Raw genomic sequence first — 15,041 nt, 5'->3', positions numbered from 1 at the left:
CAGTCACCAGCTGCATTAGCCCCAACAAAAGAGGCAGCCTGTCCTTGGAAGCGTTGAAGCCGGGCGCTGACTTCTCCTCTCTAGCTGTGGAAGAGCTGGATCAGCCTTCTGAAGGCAGGTGTTCTGTGTACAGTGACGATCTGTTGTGTGGTGTCGCTGCCTTCGTGAGTCCTCTGAGCCGGAGCTTCCGGAGAGCTTGCCTCGGCCCCTGCACCAGCACGTGCTGCTTCCGCTTATGCTCTCAGGTGATGGACACGGCTTCCCTTAACCTCTCGAAGCCACCTCAGACCTTTCTGAGGCGGCTCCGTCCCCTCTTCTCAGCCTTCAAGACCTGGGGAGTGAGGGCCTTGCTCTGGATGATGCTTTTGGCTTAAGGGACGTTGGGTCTAGTTTGATCTTCTCTCTGGATCACTGGGACGTTTCCCTTATCAACACTGAGGCTGTTTTGCTTTCGTACTCCTGTGTTCGCTGGAGTAGCACTCTTCATTTCCTTCGAGAACTCTTCTTTGCACGCACAACTTGGCCTTTTGGCACGAGAGGCCTCGCTTTCAGCCTGTCTCGGTTTTCAACATGCTTTCCTCAGTGAGCTGAAGCATTTCTAGCTTTTGATTTAAAGTGAGAGACATGGGCTCTTCCTTTCAGTTGAATACTTAGAGGCCACTGTAGGGTTATTAACTGGCCTAATTTCAGTATTGTTGTGTCTCGGGGACCAGAGAGGCCTGAGGAGAAGGAGAGACAGGGAACGTCTGGTCCGTGGAGCAGGAGGACACACCCAGCATTTATTGGTAACGCTTGCCATCCTGCATGTTTGTGGTTTGTGGCGTCCCAAAATAATGACAGTAGCGACATCAAAGATCACTGATCCCAGGTCACCATAAAAATATAATAATAATGAAAAAAGTTTAAAATACTGCAAGAGCTACCAAAACATGACCCAGAGACACAAAGTGAGCAAATGCTTTTGGAAAAATAGCGCCGATAGACATGCTTGGCGCAGGGTCGCTGCAAACACTTAACTTGTAAAACTCAATACCTGTGAAGCCCCGGAAAGCAAAGCCATAAAACAAGCTCCTTTATTCTAATACTAAGATATCTAGCAAGAGTCTGGAAAGAAGCATTGAAAAAAATTAGAGAGAAAGTAGATAGTTTTTAACTTTTCTTAATATTTAACAATTTAAAAAGTAGATTTTGGCATCAAGTAGACCAGAGAAACCAAAATATTTCCTAGATCAAAGGGGCATTCACGACGACACAGAGGCAGTTACGCTGATGGTACTAACAGAAGTACTTGTGTTCTAGAACACCCACGTGTTGCAGCTGTTCCCTCTCTATTCCTGTGTGCTTGTGTAGGCCACAGTACCCACATGTCCTTGAGAACCTTCGAGGAGGATTGGTTGGTTTGTTTTTAGTCCAGAGGTCAAAACCCAGGGAAACTGTATCCTGTGACGTACACTGTCACCTCAAGGAGAGATTATTTGGGGCACTAAGTTGTGCCAGACCGTGGAAGAATCTGAGCGGCCCAGGGACAGTGCACTGCATTTGTCACATTGTGCCCATTCCCTCGTGAACTTTGGTTATTCATCGTGCGCTGAGAGAATCATGGGAAACCAGGAAAACCAAAGGCCCAACTGAGCTTGAATTTCTGTCACATAGAGAGGTACCCAACATTTCTGATCAAATCAGTAAATATGTTTCACTTCCTTTTAAATAAAGTGTGAAAAGCAAAGAGCAGATTTTTATGTACCACAAAGCAAAACAAAAAAAACCTTTCAGGGCATAATGCGTTTTTCATTAAACTTACCGCTGAACTATTTTGATTATGTAATCTTATCCTCCCATGAAAGTATAAGAAGTGTGAATTTTCTGGGGTGAAGAAATAATTGCAGAAGGTAGTTAATGAGGCAGAACTCACAAATCTGCGTTTATAGTTCTGTGGGCAAATAAATCATCAGTGGAGGATACAGATGTAAAGAAAAATTCTTGATTGCGTTCAAGAAATGCAAGGTTGAACTTTTTACTAAAATAGAATTTTACAGCCTCTCTGAGGGATGTCGTGAGTATTAAATAAGTGTAATGTGCTCAGAATAGCAGCCCAGGGCGTAGTGAGCACTAGGAAATGTGTGCTCTTTATCTCTTCACAAGGATTTTAGTACAAAAGACTAAATCATGTTTTAATCATGCATAATAAACTGAACTGTAATTTAGCGTGGTGAAAGTCCACTTTAACTCAATCAAGAGTGGCTTTCAAAGCAAGGAAGATGCTGAAATGTTTTTCTTTGGGCTCTTATGTGCGCCCTGTAGGACATCCTGGGACAGGTTACCCAGAGGACAGCCCTGGAGGCGAGAGATGCAGGAGCAAATGTGTAACTCTAGATGTATTTTGAAATCCGTTAATTTCATAAACCTGAAGATTTGATTGACTTTTTTTTTTAAGTATGCCCTGTTGCTGTGTGTGTGTACTTCTAAGTTTTATGGAATTACATTGAGATTTATGACCAGCAGATGCTTAAAGCCGCTGTCAAAAAGACATACCTAGCGCTGCATTGATTAGAAATCTAGTCTTCATTCAACATTCCTGCAGTTTAAAATGTGACAGAAGTTTTTCCAGAGTGATTACATGAGTTAGTGCCCTCTGGTGGCACACAGAGGACATCAGGCAGGGAGGGACTGACCTGGGAGCCCGCCTCCGAAAGCTCTTGTGAGTCGGAGCCATCTTGTAATTGGTTCTTTTCTGAGAGCTTTTCTTTTTGGTGGGTTTTGAAAAGGCCTACGGTGGTTGATTATACCGTCTGTGACTTATCTTTCACGTATTGGGAGCTCGTCAGTGCCCTGCTCCATTAAGCCGTGGCCCTGGGGTTGACTAGTGACAGCCTTACAGGGAGACTTCTCTGGCAGCATAGGCTAGGATGGGTTTCCTGGTGAGAGGATTTTCAGGTGAACGTGCTGGTGGAGGGTCTCCCAACGTTAAGATTTTCCAAGGGGGATCAGGACATCCATTTTCAGATGCATCTCTTAATTTGCCTTTTGAAGAGGGGACCATCTCACTTCTTGGATTGATGGCCTTTGGGTGACTCAGTGGTGCCGCTTGAGACAAACCGATTGGAAGCAGGTGGGCATTTGTTGTTCATTGAGCTCTTCCCTGGAGGGCAGGGCCCGCCTTTCCCACCTGGGTCCTTTGGCCAGACTCGCTTACTCTTTGGGCTTTAGGGTGAGGCGGATCCGGAACAGCATCCCACCCCCACCTCTGAAAAGCTGGGGGGCCCTGGGACAGTCGCTCTGTTTTATGTGAGTCTCTAGCCGTGCGATCTGGCTGCTGCCGCTTCAGGAGACTGTCGTGTGGTGGAAGTGAGCAAGTTGTAACCTTTGTGCAGATAGCCATTACATTCATTTTACTTTCCTTCTCTTCCCTAAAGCAAGCTCCTCCTTCCTTTTTAATTATCATTCAAAAGCTGAACTTTTAATCTTGGAATAATTCTATATTTACTGCCAAGTCACAGAGGTGGTACAGAGTTTGCATAGTGCCATCATCTAGCTTCTCGTGCAGGCCTCACTTGGACGCTGTTGAGGTTTCCTGATACATTAATATGTGACCCCTGTGGACTCTGACCATATTTGGCTTAAAGTTCCAGTTCAGCATTTATGAGGCTGGAGTGTTTGCCTGAAAACCCGAATTCTGCTCAAGATGTGGCCTTTGCCTCCAGATCATCCTTCAGTTTTATCTGGGTCCATGTCTGTGAGTAGTCTTTGGTTTTCCAGGATCTTAACACCTAAATAGATTCCCCATTGATGCAGTTAGTGAGCTGTGCCCCCACAGACAGAACGAAACAGGTGACCGAAGTCACCATGTCACCGAGGCACTTTGGCACCCTGGGCCGCTTCTCACACCACCACAGCTTAAGTCAAGGTAGAAACATGTGCTTATTCCCCCAACCCCCCCCCCATCGCAAAAACCTTTCTTATATTTGGAAATACAAATAGAACTGACGTGGCTTCCTAATCAAAAGCCCACCAGCTAGTTCTGCTATCTAGAGGCTGGAGCAGTTAGTATACACAAAACGGTAGCAGCTCACATTGTACCTTTACGGCCTAAGAAAGTGGTTTCCCAGACAGCGTCCCATTTGGTTTCTTCACCCTGAGAGATAGTCAGGGAGAGCTTTGTCACTCCCTTTTTGTGTACCTGGATGAAGTAAGGGAGGCCAGGGGGTGACTGATGGAGGCCAAGTTCATTAGAGCCACTCTACCCATGACCGAACACCTCTCACCCGGGCCTCCCCCAGCACGCCTGCAATAATGTGGCTCTGAAAATGCTGTTTTCCCTCTTTTATCTTGGCTGAATTCCACCCCAGTGATCATATTTGTGTTTCTAATATGCGCAGTTTTTGGATACCTAGTTGACAATTTATAAATTTTGTTTCAGCCCAGATTCTTCCTGAATATGATCAGATCAGCATGATTAGGCTTGATTTAGCAGACTCTCACCGTCCTGGGCCATTAGGGGAAGTCGCAGTCTGTGCTGACACCGAGCACTCACAGGCCCTGGGTACCTGCGGCCTCCTTGGAGGCGGCGTCCTGCGTGTGTATCTGGGCTGCATATTGTGCTGGGGGGAGCCTTGGCCGTGGAGACACATGGGCCGTATCTTCTCCTCCTCCTCCTCCTCCTCTTCCTCCTCCTCCTCCTTTTTTAAACAAGAGCAGCAGAGATATTTGAGTCAGAAAATGATGTAGTTTGAAAAAGTGGTAAGTGGACAGACTCGGTTCTTGAAAAGCTAGCAGAATATCGTATTTACACATTTAGATCTAATCAGAAAACAGAAATGAGTCTCCTAAGATTTTTTTTTTTTTTTTTGCAAATATGGTACTTTTAGATGTCTTCTAGTATCTGTTTCTGTGGCATAAAACTTAATTTTGTCATTATTTAGTTTTGGTAGGTCTCCATTTCTAACAGTGTCTCATCTGACCTTTCTGAAACCCTGAGGTCAGGGGCAGCCACGCACTGGAGGCTGTCGTGGTACTTAGTCCCAGCCGGTTAAATCTCGCTGACCACATTGGGGAGTTTGGTGGGTGGTTTTCTTTGTTTTGTTTTCTAATTAGTAACATAGACCAATCTACAAAGCCAAAGTCAAGTGGAAGAATTAAGATATGTTTTAATCTTTTCAAGTTCTAAAAGTCTCATTAAGGAACCTCTTTTTTTTAAAGCTGACAAAGCCCCCAAGTGCTTTCCTGGTTCGTTCCTGGCACCTCAGCATTCTGGAGCCGCATCAGGGTAAATCCCTGGTGGCTTTCCTCACGCCTCTAGTGTGGGTGGGCGTGCTGCTCCCTTACGGATGTCCCGTGGGAGAGGGCTTTGCTGGTGTTCTAGATACCCTCTTCAGGAAGTTGTAAAACAGATGGGGCTGTCCGGCAGGTGGGTCGGAGAGGCTAGGTAACCATCGACCTGAGATCGTCCCTGCTGACATGGGCACGAGTCACAATGAAGTTTTAGCTTCTCGGACACGTCATTGGGGAAGTTGCGTGTCGTGATAGGCTGTGTCCCATCAGGGGGAGTCCTGTGGGACAGACTCCGAGAAGGTTAAGCGGGGCTGCTGTGCTTTCACCAGTGGGCGGACTTGGCTGTGGGTGGCCCACGGTAGTTACCGCTTCCCTCTTTGAGTGACTCAGTCTGAGAAGAGGGAGTTTTGTATTCACTTGGGGTTTTCTGACACTGACTGGAAAGAAGAGGAAGACTTCAGTTGTAATTTACAATAGTGACCAAAAACCTCAAGCCTGCTCTCCACAAACCATCCAATTATCCAAATATTCATTCACATTATAAATTTCTTTCAGCCACAGGGCACTTTTTTCCCCCTTGTCTTTTTCCTTTCTGTTTTCTTTCCCCACCAGATAGATTCACACTGAAAAATAAAACAGACTCCAGTATTTGCTTGTTGGAAATTAAGATCTATGCCCAGAGGCGCCTTGTGGCAAGCACAGTGAAGTAAGCTGAGAACTGGGGCGCTTGTTTATTTGAAGGTTGGGTGTGACATATGAATGAGCCTATCTTTTTGATACCCGCCCATCTGTCCTGGACTGAAACAGGCATTTGGAGTAGGTTTTGCATTTTAAGTTCAATTTTGAGAACCAGCCATTCACGGTGAATGCAAAGTTGCTGGAAGTTTGTTTCCAAAATGATGCCACCCTCTATTTCTGTGAACCCAATAAAAATAGCATGGAATTAAATTTAATTATGCTATGCTGAATATTTCATGTGGAATTAAGGGGCAGGAGTTGCCTTTACAAAGCATTAAGTTTGGAAAGAATAAAGGCTTTGGAGGTTCTTTGGAAGATACTATAATTAAAAGATTTGCTCAAATGTATTTGTCCCCTTTTGAAGAGTTTAAAGAAATCCATCCCTCCCTTCCTTAAACTGATTGCCTCTCAGACACCAGCCCCGCTTGGCAGTAAGCACGGTGAAGCCACTGCTGATCTAACGGCTTCTTCCTGTTAAATGTAAAATAGGTTTTTAATCTTCTGATTTAGACGTTTAATAGAAAGTAAATGTTTGACTTGCTTTGGTTTCTGCTGAACCTGTATTTAAATCCACACAAACAGTTGGAATAAAGTGAAAACATCACTGGACTAGCTATTTTAAACATTTCAGGATGTGAGAATGCTAAATGGGGTTCCCTTTTAAAACTAGAAATGGCTGCTTGCATTTACATAATTACTGCTAACTAGCACAACATTTTACATGGTGACAAACGCAGGGTAGAAAAGGGATCTGTTTAAAAAAGCCTGGTAAGAGGAAGCTGAAAAGCTCTGTGAGCCGCTGCGTTGTGCCTTTGCAAAGCCAGGGGAAGGAAACCTTCCCGTGGGGAGGGTGATGTCACGGGAGGAGGCAGGTAACTCAGGCCGCTGCTCAGAGCCACCCGTGAGCTGTCCCTTTGGATGAGTTTGTCAACCTTTCATTGGGAAGCAGGATTGTAGATATTGGTTCCTCAATCTGCTTTTCGATTTTGGAAGCGGGTATGGCACTCTCTGTCCATGATTAAACTCCGTCTGGTGAGGCTGAAGTTCAGTGTTGGTGAGAAGAGCCTGGGAGGATATTTGTGAAAATAAACACCAGTGTCGCCTCATCCACACTGGGCAGTCAGTGAGTACCTCCAGCCGGAAGCTCAGGTGTGTCTTTGACTCTGCCTTTTGTCCCCTGCCCCACGTGGGACCCACCTGCAAGTTCCTTTTTCCTTCTCACGTGTGGCTCGCTGTGTATGTCTCTGCTGGCACCTCTGGAGTCTGGGCTGTCCTTGTTTTCTTTGCCTGACGTCCGTCCCCTCTTCCTCTCTGGACTCCAGTTGCCACTCTTGCTCCCCAGGCAGGGACCGGGGTGATCTATGAAAGGTACAAGCGGGTGAGGTCACTAGCTCGCCTCAGAGCCCTGCAGTGACTTTCTGCCCATTCGGAGTGTACTTGGCGCATGTGACCTGGGCCCTGGGACAGCTCTCAGGCCCTCCCATTTGCTTTTTCCTCAGGGCACATCCACCCTTCCCACGGCTGGAACACACCCTGTGTGCTTCTCTTCTGCAGTTTCCTCTCCGTGCAGTGGTGCCCCCTCCTACCCCGTGTTCGTGGGCCGCCTTCTTCAGGCCTCTCCGGTCTCACCTCAGCTGTCCTCTCCTCAGGGGGGCCCTTCCCAGACAACCCATCCTAATATGGTGCTCTGTCACTCTATCATGTGTGTGTCTTAGTAGCATTTATTACTGTCTGAAATGGTTTCCTGTGTTTCTTTCCCTTTCTCTGCTCTCCTCCCCACCCCTCTATAACGTGAGCTCTTTCCAGGCAGGACCTAGGCCATCTCCTCAGCTGTATTCTCAGCAGCGACAGGTGCCTAGGAGTGTACAGGTTGCCACTGATTAAGGGAATGCAGGAGAGGAGCCCCAGACAGCATTCATGTCCAAGGAGGGGGCTGACCTGGTGGAACTGGGCACGTAGAGGGACAGTCCTGAAGTCCTCCTCCCCAGATGGTTTCTGGAATGGTTTAGGAAAACACCACTCTAAACCTTGCCTTTGCACATTAAAAGTTGACATTTGGGGGTTCAGAGGACGGCTGTGAACATGGTTCAGCCCATGTCCAATGAGAGTTGGAGACCTCGCTCTCCTGGCTTCGCTAGTGAGACGAAAAGTCAGCGTTCCCAGTGCTTGTGTTTCGGGGAAGCTCATTAGTGGGGGGTTTTGCCTCCTTGCTGGGGGCGGTGGCACAGCACTGCCTGACTTTGCCGGAGATTGAATTTGAATTCACCCACACCCAGCTTGAGAGCTAGACCTCATTTTCTGTGATTGCCCAGGGCATCTTTCTTTTGAGCGCTGTGGGTGCACTTGGTACGTTCCACCTTCTCGCTGGGGTTAGGGGACCAGTCTCTGAAGATTCCAGTTATTTGTAGAAATCTAAACTTCACTGAGTAGCTTTTAGCTTCCCTGGTTCTCCTCTTGGCTATGTCTTAGATTTTTAGGAGGAAAATGTGGTGAGGCTAGATAGCTGGCAAGTTGATGAGGATAGTTAAATTGAACCAACCTATATGTTCAGCTTTCCTAGCGAGGAAGAGAATCCTGCTTCCACCCCGTGGCCGTCTCAAATATGATAGACGCCTGCAGGCTGTCTGTCAGAGCATTGACTTTGGTCCCGCATAGGTTCGTTAGGGATTGGGTTATAGAACTCAGGAGCAAAGCCCCACTGTGCAAGCTTCCATTCTTGGTGCTCTCTTTATCTGGATGTTATTACACTGTTGGGTTGTTTAAACAGTAAAAACACTAACTTCTCAGTTACCTTATCCTGAAATGGACCTTCTTAGACCCAAGATCTAGGGCTAGAACCCTTGAGCTGGAGCATTTGCAGTTTTTGATTGAGCATCAGCTCATTAGACTGGATTTAAGAGAACCCCTCCCCCCACCCCTTCTCACATGTGACCGGAGCCTCGTGCCACCCATGGCATGGAGTCTTGACTGCCCAGCCCCCCACTTGCCTGGCTAGAGAACAGGCTCGAGCTGGAGGGAACAAGCAGGACGAAGGCAGGCAGAGTCAAGAAAAGGCCTGGACTGCCTGAGCCCGAGATGTACACAGTGCGGGGGGCTTGCTGGGGTTGGAAAATGGGTTTTGAGCTGCTTCTGGGAGGTCTTGCAGGTAGAAAGTAGGCAACCACAGCAGGTTTTTTCCCCTGATAATGAAGCTGGTGAACTGGGGTGTGCGTAGGGCCACCTGGGGACAGGGAGAAACGCTGGGAGAATTGTACCCATCATTGATTTCCTAGTTACTGGAAACTCCGTTCGCCTGTCTTTCCTGGGAGCCATTTCCTTCTCTGACAGACACTGGGAGAAGCCGTCTACTGCATACCCCTGAGTTATATGTCTTTTTTGATTTGGTCCTTCTTGGTTGATTGCTTTTGAAGTTCAGGTGATGGCTTGGTCAACTGAATATTCGGAACAGTCTCCCGTCCATACCTGGCTGGTAAGTATCTGAAGAGCACTGACTTTCCCGCACGGGCGATTAGCACACTTGACATTGTGCTTGACACACACACCGTGTATGTGGCGGTTACTCTGTAATTGGGCGTGAACCAGGGTGCTCTGGTCTGGCCTGAAGAAGCGAGGTTGCCCCTCTGGAAGGGCATCCTGGTTACGTTTCCCTGGCAGTGGGTGCGAGCAAGGGACAAGTGCCTATTTACTGTTGTTTCCGTCTCCTTTTCCAGCCTTAAAAAAGCCAAAATGATTTCCTGCCCGTGAATTGCTTGGTTTTCTTTTTCTGGTCTTTCCTTTCGTGGCCAAGATATTTGCAGAAATTTCTGGCTAACCAGCCGTCCGTAACTTTCCTCTTCGTTGCAGATGCTGTGGTTAGGGGTACACGAAGAGCCCCAGAAATCCACAGTTGTTGCCTCAGGAAAGCTGGGAAGCCAGCGGTTCAGCCGCTGCAGTGGGGTTTTACTTCCTTGTCTTGAGATGGGGTTGGACTCACTAAATCCTTCAAGTTGGTTGAGATACTTAAATATTTGTTAAATTTCAGTGTGTCCGACTTAGAGAAAATGAATTACTGTGTATACTTTGTAAGACCCGTCTTTTGCCCATTCCTTGGCTTGTAGCAATGATGAGGCTTAAAGATTCCGTCCTTCAGGCAGACAAGTTAAAGCTCGCAGACGGTGAGAGAAGGCGCCAGCCGCGGGGAGCAGTTCTCTCATGTGGCATTGGCGTGTGAGTTGGCCCCTCAGGATGGTACACACGGTTTCCAGGGAAGAATTCTGGAAAGACACTGCAAAGGGATTTTCCCAAGTCTTGTCTCAAGGGGAATCTCCTTTTTGCTTCAGCCGTGATTCCTAGACCGATTTCCCGCCCTCTTGTCACCTAGTGGACTTCCACACAGGTGCCTGGTTGATGGAGATCCCCTGGTTTGCTCTGTTTGAACCATGATCTTTTTAATGGTGAACTGGATGATCTAGACTGAGTCCCAGGGTACCCCTGCTTTGCATCCCCTTCGGATGCAAGGATGCCCACGGCCTGCCCTCGTGTGGATCTGTAGGACAGACCAGGTAGTCCTGGAGGGTCTGTGAGGTCATCTTACCTGGAGTGCTCTTCCAGGTGAGGGTGGGTTTGCTGCCCCCGACACACTGCTGTCCCCGTGAAAGTGTGCCCGGCCTGCTTACCCATCTGAGATGCCCTGCAGCTGATAAATAATAATCATGGCGGTGTGATTGCTGAAAGGCAGGCTCCAGCCAGTGTGTGCTGGGTTGTAGTGTTTTCCTGATGGATGGAGCCTATTCTGGGAAGCAGCTTATTGTCTCACGTGAACAGGCTTTCTAAAATAAATGACTGCTTTCTTAATATTTTGAATCATTTTCTTCAGCACATGTTTTGTAGCCGGGGTTTGAAAGCTTGCCAAATATATGCCTTCGCACAACTCCCTGTAGGGCTGGATATACAACCAGACCAAACAGTGTGATTTAAGGTTGAACATAATTGGGAACTCAGCAATCACTTGCCTTGCGTTTGATAGAATGGCAGCAGAGTGGTCTGGAGTTACTTCTCCGTTAAAAAATTATATATATAACACTCACACACGCGTGCGCGTGCACTCGTATATAGTTCCACCACCTCATAATAGAGAAGTTGTGTCTGAAACCACTGGTCAGAAACACTAGTGTGAAAAATCATTCCTTGACTTTTGTGGTGGAGGCAGTAATGAGCTGCAAACAGTCCTAGCAGTCGGTACCACAGGTGTGACTGAGGACCTGAGTCGTATTGTATAAGATTTTAGGATGGAGAAGAATCAGATGGTGGCAGAAATACGTCGTAAACCCAAGCCCCCGTCAAGACTTTCATCAGGTGATGTGTTCCTTGTTTCTTTGCACGTCAGTAATTGAGCCATAAACTTGGTGAACTTGGTGCTGCCTGCCCGTTAAACAAGGGGCCTTGGTGTTTATATTTCAGGCGCTGCTGTGTGGGATTGTTGGACTGTTGGTCTCCTATAATTGAGACCTTTTCATGTGGCTCTTGTGCGGTGGGAAAAATGCTATTGACAGCCCCACTTCCTGGAGCTCTTCAGAAGATGGACTTGAGAGCTCTTTGAGAAGTCACATGCGGAATCCCAAGTGTGTTTACCAGGCCGAAGGAGGTCATATTGGCAGACGTTTATGGGGACTGTCCGGGCTGCAGAGGGTTGGAGGTGCACAAGAACGTCTGCTTTGCCCCATGGCACACTGGCTCCTTCAGGCTCGTTGCCAGCCCCGGCGCTGCGCAGGAGGAGGGGGCCGGGGAGGGAAACCATGCCCGGCACGGCTACTGTGGTTCCCTGATGATGGCATCCCGTTGCCGTGCCGTGACCCAGCCTGCTGCCACCCCTTGTAAGAACAGGAAATAAAACCCTGAGGTGGAAATGTTGCTATCTCAATTTATGCAATTACAGTGAATTTCTTTCAGCCCTCCCCCGCCCCCATGAAAGTTTGGACACTTTTCTAGTCATTGAAAAGCTATCTTTTGGAGTTTCAGATAGTCAAATAAACCCAGCTCTAGAATTTAACTTTTATACGCAAACAACATGATTATGAGTATATATCTGTATATTCTACCTCTAAGAATACGTGAATTCAGTGAGATACAAAATACAGTCCATTGTATTTCCATATATTAGCAAAAGGTGAAATTAGAAAATCAGTATCATTGGCAATAGATTTAGAAACATCCAGTACAAAAAGCTGAGGATGCATGTACGACTTCTGCCCTGAAAACGAATGTGTTGCTGAGAGAGGAGAGAAGCCACGCACCAAGGCTGTGGACTGAAAGATTCAGTATTGTTAAGATGTCTTTCTGTTTTCCCTAAATTGATTTAGGAATTCAGCGCCATCCTAGTCAGAAGTTAGACAAGCTGATTGTAGTTTATATGGAAATGCAAAGGACCTAGGGAAAACCAAATCAGTTTTGAGAAAGAATAAAACTAGAAGATTTCATTGCCTGATTTTCAAGCCTTCTTACAAAGCTACAATAGTCTCGTGTGGAATTGCCAAGGGTAGACACATACATCAGTGGGGCAGAATAAAGAGGTCAGAAATGGACACACATCCTCGGGCAGTTGATTTTTGACAAGAGCGCACGGCAATTCAGTGAGAAAGGATGGTCTTTTAAACAAATGGTAATGGAACAATTGGACATTCTGTGCAAATAACATGAGCCTTGACCTGTACCCTGTATCATAGACAAAAATTAACTCAAAATGGATCTAAGTTTAGAGTCTAAAACTTTGATAAAACTTGTAAAAGACGACACAGGAGAAAGTTTTTGTGACTTCGGAGTATGCAGAGATTTTTTTTTTTAAGATACTCAAAGCACAATCCCTAAAAGAAAAAATGGATTTTATACTTCATCAAAAGTTTAAAAATTCTGTTCTTCCAAAGATACTGTCAAGACAATGAAACTATAGGCCACAGACTGGGAGGAAACATAGGCACAGCCTGTTTCTAATAAAGGACTTGCATCCAGAATATATGAACTCCTTAAAACTCTGTAACGTGAGTTATTAAAATGGCCAACTTAAAAATGGAGAAGAGATTTGAATAGCCACGTTAAGATCTACAGCTTAGCACATGGGAGACATCGGGGTCAAAAGTTATCAGAGAAGTGCAGTAGAGGGGCGCCTGGGTGGCTCAGTGGGTTAAAGCCTCTGCCTTCGGCTCGGGTCATGATCCCAGGGTCCTGGGATCGAGCCCCGCATCGGGCTCTCTGCTCAGCCGGGAGTCTGCTTCCTCCTCTCTCTCTGCCTGCCTCTCTGCCTCCTTGTGATTTCTGTCTGTCAAATAAATAAATAAATCTTTAAAAAAAAAAAAAAAAGAAGTGCAGTAGAAACCACAGTGGGCCTAGCCAGTGCACACCTGTTGGAATAGGTCTTCCAAACAAAACAAAAACCGTGGTAATACCAGCTCACATGCAAGGCTGGTGGGAATGCAGAATGGTACAGCCATTTTGGAAAGAAATGTGAGTTTTCTCTAAACCTGTACTTTAAAAAAAAATGTTAACCCTGTACTTAAAATATGGCCCCACAGTTCCAGTTGTAGGTATTTACCTGAGAGAATAAGAGGCTGTGTTTGTACAAGAACTCGCGTGGGAGCCGTGGGTTTATTCATGACTTCCCAGAGCACAACCCCCCGTGTCATTCTGCTGTCGAACGACTCTGTCAGCTCAGTGGAACACTACTCAGCAGGGAAAAGAGGCAAACGGATACCACACAGATGGTCCACACACGCATCCTGTTGAGTGAAAAGAAACCAGACTCAAAAGGCTGCTACTGCCTGATTCCATTTATAGGACTTTCTGGAAGAGGTAAAACTACACGGCAGGGGAGCAGATCGTGGCTGCTGGTGCTGGAGGTGGGGGTGAGTTGGCCACAGATGGGTACAAGGGAACTTCTCTGAATTTTGGGTACTGTCGTGGTCACACAGCTATCCGTCTTTGTCAGACTGTATAGACCGGGACACTTTGAACAGGTACTTCACAAAAGAAAGCATACGGAAGGCCAGTTAACGTGTGGAAAGCTGCTCAACATCATCCCTTGTGAGGGAGGTGTGGCTTCAAGCCGTTAGGTGCCATGTTGTATGTCGCTGGTCGGTACGTCATGTTACAGAGCTTCTTGGGACGCCGTTGGGCGTGTGTATGACATGGAGGTTTGCTTTCTGTGGTTTCAGTTCCCGGCAGTGGATGACCCTCCGTCATCCACTCCGGCAGAGGGTCAGCAGTAGCCTAACGCTGTGTCACCCGCCCGCACCACTCACCGCCTTCATCCTGGCACGCAGGCATTTCATCCCTTCACGCCATCCTGGGAAGAAGGGTGAGTACAGTAGGATGAGAGAGAAGGAGAGAGACCGCAGTTCCCTAACTTTGTTGTGGTACGTTGTTATGATTGTTCTGTTTTGTTACCTGCTGTTGTTCATCTCTTACTGTGCCTGATTTATGAACTAAACTTTATTCCAGGTTTGGATGTATAGGAAAAACTTAGTGTATATGGGGTTCCGTGCTATCCATGATTTCAGGCATCCCTTGGGGGTCCTGAAAGGAGTCTCCTGTGCATAAGGGGGTGCTCCCATATATGTTCACAAAAGGACTTGCACAAGAGTGTTTGTATAAAGCCCCAAACTGGAAACAGCCCAAATATCCATCATCTGCAAAACGGATGAACAAATTGTGGAATTCTGCTGAGCAATAAAAAGAATGAACTACCGGTACAGCCCATTTGGATGGATCTCGAAAACAGGACAAGTGCGTACTCTGTGAAACCCATCTGTGGTCATGGAAAGTGGTTCTTGAGGACACTGGGTGGGGGAAGTAACTGGAAAGAGAGGAGGAGACTTAGTATGGCGATGGAGGTACACTAAATCCCATTTTAGGTTGTAATTGTGTGGGCAGATGTCATTGTTAAAACATCAAACAGATTCAGATCCATACTTTCTATTGTATGTTAATTATACCTTAATAAAATTATCTTCACTCAGTTTTATACACATTTTATTGAATCCCCCCCCTTTTTTTAAGCCATTTAT

At 46.6% G+C, this 15,041-nt stretch overlaps 1 protein-coding gene across 16 annotated transcripts in view; it reads left to right on the top strand.

Annotated features, from left to right (window-relative positions):
- CAMTA1 (calmodulin binding transcription activator 1) overlaps nucleotides 1-15,041 on the top strand; it is an 821,619-nt gene that overhangs the window by 95,700 nt on the left and 710,878 nt on the right. The gene's annotated exons all lie outside the window — the stretch shown is intronic.

This window comes from Mustela erminea, chromosome 10 (genome assembly GCF_009829155.1).
Source record: "Mustela erminea isolate mMusErm1 chromosome 10, mMusErm1.Pri, whole genome shotgun sequence".
Taxonomy (NCBI): domain Eukaryota; kingdom Metazoa; phylum Chordata; class Mammalia; order Carnivora; family Mustelidae; genus Mustela; species Mustela erminea.
The sequence above is the reverse complement of the archived record's forward strand: the minus strand, read 5'-3'. Positions and strand labels throughout refer to the sequence as shown.